General features: G+C 42.3%; 1 non-coding gene across 1 annotated transcript; it reads right to left on the reverse strand.

Annotated features, from left to right (window-relative positions):
- Positions 1-1182: 1182 nt before the first annotated feature.
- Trnas-cga (transfer RNA serine (anticodon CGA)) lies at positions 1183-1257 on the reverse strand. Its single transcript has one exon. It is a non-coding gene; the product is annotated as a tRNA-Ser (tRNA).
- Positions 1258-6169: the final 4912 nt, after the last annotated feature.

Consider the following 6169-nt stretch of genomic DNA (forward strand, 5'->3'; position numbering starts at 1 on the left):
TTTTATTTTTGAGTGGATATATAATTTTCTTAATGTCCGAAGGAGAAGTGACTGAAACGTCCATATTATTTAATTTTATGTGAGTTGCTTTGTGAACATACTTCTCTAATTTTTTCCTCGCGATCTGCTTGACCCTAAATTTCTACTACATTTAAAAGAAAACGATTAAACACATCAGTTGTCTATAACTGATTATTTATTACCGTTCTATTTCAATCAACAGTGATGTTATTCTGTTCTGTGGCCTTATTTTTTTCCTCCCGTTTCACTACAGTCAATACAGATATAACTCTGTTGTCTGAATTACTTATTTCATGTTTCTTGATTTTTAATAACTTTTCTAAGTAACTAAATAGTTTTTGTAATGTGCAGCTACTGCAAGATTTTTACTTCTCCTTGCCAACAAACACATTTCCCTTTCACAAGTTACTTTAATCCTCCTAATGATCCATGGCTTTTTTACAGCTATTTAAAGTTGTTTCTGTGTTGCTGATGATGGAATCTTTTTTTCAAATAATGATACGAATTTATCATGGAATAGATTGCATTTCATATCAGCATTTGTTTCACTATAAATTTCATCCCAGCTCATCCCTTGTAAACTATCTTTAAAAATGTTTGCCCTGGAGCCTTCAATTATTCTCATTTCCGTTAATGGGAATTTATAACGTAAGGCACTATCTTATTCATCGTAATTAGGGTTGCTTCATGATCAGAGAGAGCGTTTGTTACAGGAAATTAGTTATTTTCTTACTTTGAGTTTCATCAAAGTAAATATTGTCAGACAGAGTCCTAATGCCCTTATCCACCAATATTGAGAAGTTCATTACTGAGAATAAATTATCGAATCGAAATAAGGTTTCTAGAGTATTTTTTCTCTCGGAATCCCATAGAAAATATACACTGAAATCACCACACACCCTTAACTACTTATTATTGTCTGCTTGATAGCATAATAAGGAATCCATTTGTCTCATAAAAAGCTCAAAATTTCTCCAGTGGGGAATTATATACAGTTACAAGTGATCTATTTTTCAGTACTAATTGACAAGCACATGTTTCCATGCGCTGATCTCTATAAAATATACTTCTTTCAATGTTTTTGCACTTGTGTTCTGTCTTGTGACAACTACTTCAATCCAGAATGAGATTTACACTCTGCAGCGGATAGATTAAACCCGTGTGCCGGGCCGAGACTCGAACTCGGAACCTTTGCCTTTCGAGGGCAAGTGCTCTACCGTCTGAGCTACCCAAGCACGACTCACGCCCCGTCCTCACAGCTTTACCTCCGGCAGTACCTCGCCTCCTACCTTCCAAACATCACGGAAGCTCTCCTGTGATGCTGCAGAACTCACTCCAGGAAGAAAGGATTTTGCGGAGACATAGCTTGCCACAGCCTGGATGACGTTTCCCGAATGAGATTTCCACTCTGCAGAGCAGTGTGCGTTAATATGAAACTTCCTGACAGATTAAAACTGTGTGCTGGACCTTTGCCTTTCGCGGGCAAGTGCTCTGTCACCTGAGCTACCCAAGCACGACTCATACGCGGAGTCGCTGCTGGTTCCTCGTAGTGTGCGGGCGCAGCTTAGCCGTGCAGCGTTGTATAACGTTTAGTGCATAGGAGAAGTGTTACCAAGTGTTATTAGTGGTTTGGCTGTTTATCTTTCGGGCTTGTAAGTACTGAATACTGCAAGATAAGCCCCGTTTTTGTCTGGTGAATGCCGGCCGGTGTGGCCGAGCGGTTCTAGGCGCTTCAGTCTGGAACAGCGCGACCGCTACGGTCGCAGGTTCGACTCCTGCCTCGGGCATGGATGTGTGTGATGTCCTTAGGTTAGTTAGGTTTAAGAAGTTCTAAGTTCTAGGGGACTGATGATCTCAAATGTTAAGTCCCATAGTACTCAGAGCCATTTGAACCATTTGTTTGGTGACTTAGAGGAGTTTTTCGCTGCGCCCTTGTTCATCATGTCGGATACTCTCAGGAAAAATACGTTAAAATTTTCGTTCGACAAGAATACTCGTCATGTTCAGCCCACTGCATTGAAGATCCAATATTCGTTGCATTATAACTTTGGTATTTCAGGAGATAATGCTGAATTCCCACAGATTGTAGTGTTAAGTATTGCTTGTTTGTCAAATTGTATAATTCTGTTTTGTTGGACAAGATTTTAATGAAAACTGTGGGACAGTTTCAATTTCGTCACCGTGATTGTTATATGAGCGTGGTTGAAATCTGTAATGCTAACGGTGAGCTGAAGACTGTTAAAATTTTGAATCTTCCTCCTGAACTAGGTACTCATGATTTAGTACAGGTTTTTTTTAAATATGGCTAGGTTAAGCACATTGAATTTGAAAAGTGGTCCAGTAGGCACAAAATGCAGTGTTATAACGGCATCAGATCAGTGTAGATGTTTGTTAAAATTAACATTTCATCCCACATTACTGTTTGGTTGCAAGGCACATGTTATCTACCTCGGACAGAAACCAACGTGTCATGTTTGTAATGAACCGGGACACCTTCGCGAAAACTGTCCACAGCGGGTGTTCGTTTTGAGAAATAATCTACAAAAACATACCAGACTTCAATTACAGGATATGATAGCCACCACCAGCACTGTGCGAGATAATAGTGGTTCAAATGGCTCTGAGCACTAGGAGACTTAACATCTGAGGTCATCCGTCCCCTAGAACTTAGAACTACTTAAACCTAACTAACCTAAGGACATCACACACATTTCCGAGGCAGGATTCGAACATGCGGCCGTAGCAGTCGCGCAGTTCCGAACTGAAGCGCCCAAAACCGCTCGGCCACCGCGGCTGGCAGATAATAGTGAAGTTCTCCAAATGACGCATATAGAAACCACCCCTAATCATCTTTGATGACTACCCTCCTTTCATGAAATGAACGAGAAAAGTGTTGCCGAATGTACAGACAGACGGCGAGGAAAGTGGAAGAAGCACTGAAGTCCAACTTGTAATTCCTACACAAGAAACCAGTGTAGAAGTAGGTGACTCGGTAATTTCTTCACAAGAATGCGACACCGAAATGATAGCAGATGGCCATCTCATTACCATTGAACCTCAGAAGAGCAAAAAATGGCCCTTGGAAAAGGAAAACTCCAACTCCGAAGGCGAAGACGGTGGTGGCAGTTCTTCCCAATAACCGAGGAAGCAGAAATCTGATAAAGTGATGTATTTAGCCGTTGGAACTGAGGAAGATACACCTGCGACAGTCTCTGTAGAAGTTCCTATGCTGCATTAGTCACCTAAACCAGACGTCACAGCCACTCAGCCATGCCACTCAGCAACACGAAAGTAAACAGCCGACGGACGGAGGAACACAACAGGCTACAACGCAGCAACAGCTGAGTGAAGCCTCAACAGCTGACAAAGTATACAGTAAACAAGAAAGCAAAGCCGGACACTTCTCCAAAACAACTTTCCCTGTCGTTGACGCCTCAGCTGAGGACACCGCTAGAGACTTCGAACAAGCCGTCAGCAGTCAGACGTCGCTTAAACCCCGAAGTACGGCATAATCGTCACGACTGAAGCCGAAACCTAACGTTGTACAACAAAACCAAGACTGAAGAAGTGAAAGAACACTGAAAAGACAAAGGAAAGGTAGATAAGCCACTAGCTCAAACTGCACATGATCCTGGATCGAACCATTAAAAACGTGTAATTAGTTAAATGGAAATAAAAAGAGTACTCACGTTTTTAACGTTAAATGTTCGTGGGATAAGGTCTGAAAAAAATATCAATATCTTGGGGAAATTTCTTCGAACTAATGATATCGATGTTGCCTTTTTGCAAAAAGTCGTTTGCGAGGAGATAGGTTCGTTTCCGTCATATAATGTGTATAACAGCGTTGGTATGGGCAGGAACAGTTGCTGTATCTTAACCAGGGATGGATTGGAGTTACGGGACGTAGAAAAAGAGTCGGAAGGACGCATCGTCAAAGGAGTTCTGCATGAAGATGCCCCGTATTATCTGAGGCAGGCGAAAGGCGAGACCATCATCGCAGGAGATTTTAATTTCGTACTCAGGGCTGTAGATTCGAAAGGCGCAGCGCCCTTCTTTGTCCTACGCAAAACATGATCACAGGTCTGAACATGAAAGATCTGGTTGAGCGCCTTGGCATCACTCGTCCTCACTATACTTATATCTTGGCAGCGGCGGCCTCAAGGCTTGACTGAATCTATATCACAACGGGCATAATCATGCAAAATTACGACGTAATTCCTGTCGGCTTTTCCGACCATCACGCTGTAATAGCTAGAGTGCGGGATTTCCCTCCTCCCAAAATACTTGGTAGAGGTTACTGGGAACTAAATTGTACGCTGCTCCACATACCATGGGTCAAAACAGAGTTTAGTGCCAGTTACAGATCGTGGATTAGTAGGAAACGTTTCTTTCGTAACGCTACTGAGTGGTGGATGACCCTTGTAAAACCTGGTATCCGGAAACTATTTGTCAATGTCGCCTACAGGATTAATCGAAACAGGAGAAATAACATCGAGCACTATTATCTTGTTATTCGTGAACTGCAAACAAAAGTAGACAACGGGGAGAATCGAGTAAGTGATTAAAAAAAATTCAAGACGAAAGTATTAGTACTGCAGGAAAAGTAACTTGAAGGGACAATCCTCACCTGCAAGGATTACGGGCGTATACCAGATGAGAAATGGAGTCTTCATCAACGGAAAAGGTGCAAACAAAGGTTTCTAAGTAATATACTGTCTCCATATGGGAACGAATTTATAAGTCGTGAAGGGATCGGTGAGCATTTCTAAAGACTGTATAATGCACAGCCATCTGAGGCTCTGAGAACAGCACGTCTGCTACGATATTGTACATCCTATTTAACAAACGAAAGTATCACTATGCTGTCCACACCAGTCTCTGAGGAAGAAATTGAAGATGTTCTCAAAGGTTTACCAAAGTGCAGGAGTCGAGGAGCAGATGGTATCCCCTATAGATTTTACAAATCCTCCTGGTTAATTATTAAGAAAGAGTTCACTGAAGTCATTGGCAAGAAACAGCGATTCGGACGCCTCTACTCCAAAAAGGAACCAGGAATTACCGTGCTCGTTCCCAAGAAACCGATTCCACTGTGGATAACGGATTTCAGGCCGATTACTTTGCTATGTGCTGACTCGAAAATACTTTTTCGTGTCGCAGCGGCACGGTTAAAGCAAACCCTTCCAGAAATCCTCGGACCAGAACAAACGTGTAGCGTGCCTAACAGAAGTATAACAGAAGTATTATTGAAGGCATTTGCTCCTTAAGGGATACAAATTTCTACTCATGGCAGCATACTGCAAAACCACTAGGACTTTTGAACATAGATTTAGATAACGTCAGCCATCATTATCTAGGACGTGTGATACAGCATTTCGGGTACCCACAAGAAATAATAGATTTGTTTCTGCCGAATTAATACCACCTGGTTTCCAAGGTGCAAATCAACGGGCATTTCACTGACGAATTTCAAATCCAACGATCTGTCCGCTAGGGTTGTCCCTTATGGATGATTCTGTTCGTCGTCTCCTTAGAAACTTGACTTGGTACCACCAGCGCCACACTCCCGGGATTACATTTGGGCCCGCAGCAATTCACCGTGAACGCGTACGCTGATAATGTTACCATAATTATTACCGAAACCCAAGACATCGCAGGAATATCAGCAATACTGGACGATTGTAACGAGGCAGCAGAGGCGAAGATGAACAACGAAAATACATGGCTCTTGTGGATAAATAAAGATGCTCATTCTGCGCCACATTCCTTTACCGAATGTGATTAAATGCAAGTGCTAGGAGTGAAATTCCGGAAAAACATCGACGAGTTAATTGCACAACTTGAGAGATACGCTTCTAGCGCATAGTACGCGACAGTTTAACGTCATTCAAAGGATTGAATGCGTCAACATCCTAGCCCTATCGAAAATGTGGTATGTTGCTCAAAGCGTACCACTAGATCGGAAATATATCGCCCAGGTCAAAAAGTACATAGTCTGGGCCATTTGGGAATGTCATTTGTTTCGGGTAGCCAGATATCAACTGACGAAACCACTTACCGAGGGCGGTCTAGCCTTAATAGGTTGTGAGACCAGATGTTCAGTCCTTATAGTGAAAGATCTGCTGAATACTCTGAACCTGCCTGCCTATCG

Source organism: Schistocerca gregaria, chromosome 6 (assembly GCF_023897955.1).
Source record: "Schistocerca gregaria isolate iqSchGreg1 chromosome 6, iqSchGreg1.2, whole genome shotgun sequence".
NCBI lineage: Eukaryota > Metazoa > Arthropoda > Insecta > Orthoptera > Acrididae > Schistocerca > Schistocerca gregaria.